This window comes from Bombus impatiens, unplaced genomic scaffold, assembly GCF_000188095.3.
Source record: "Bombus impatiens unplaced genomic scaffold, BIMP_2.2 scf_0377, whole genome shotgun sequence".
Lineage (NCBI taxonomy): Eukaryota > Metazoa > Arthropoda > Insecta > Hymenoptera > Apidae > Bombus > Bombus impatiens.
The window spans coordinates 1,328,422-1,329,109 of NT_176796.1; positions in this window are offsets into that span (position 1 = coordinate 1,328,422).

Sequence of the window (688 nt, forward strand, 5' to 3'; positions counted from 1 at the left end):
CCTCCTCCCACCACGTACTACCGACGCCACTCTTCAGGGTACTCTCACACGTATTACCCTCCCCCCTCTCTATCCCGCGTGCACACCCCTTCTCTTTGTCCTTCTTCCTCGTACAGGTTTGCATCCACTTGCATTCTTTCCTACTTCCTCTCGTTGTCTACGGCTTGTGTTACGTCCTCGAGGCTGCCACCCCCGTGGCACATGCGCGCAGAATCCTGTCCAACAAAACTCTTCTCTCGGAGTTGCCAGAATTGGGAAAAACGGGCCGAGGAAAAAGGAAGAGGCCACAGGGGAAGGGGGAAAAGATGCGCGAGGGGTGGTATTTTCTAAAAAAACGTTCCCTTCCTTTTTACTTTTCCCTTTCACTCCTGCTTTCTCTGCCGCGATTCCTATTTCGTTCCTCCTACTTTCTTCTCTTTCTCTTCCTCCGCCTCATTTTCTCCTTTTGCCAACCTCTTTACCATTCACCCTTATCGCCTCGTTTTAACTTCATCTCCCCCCCCCCTCCTCCCGCCCTTCTTCCTCTTCTATTCTTCTCTCCTGTTCTCTTCTCTTTCGGTATCGTCGTTCCTCCTATTATTATTCACCTCGGTTCGTCCGGCGAGGCACGCTTCGTTCTCGCCACCTCTTCGCTCGTTTCCTTTTTTCGTCCGGCATTGTCCGTCCCCTCGTGTCCGTTTTCCCAAAC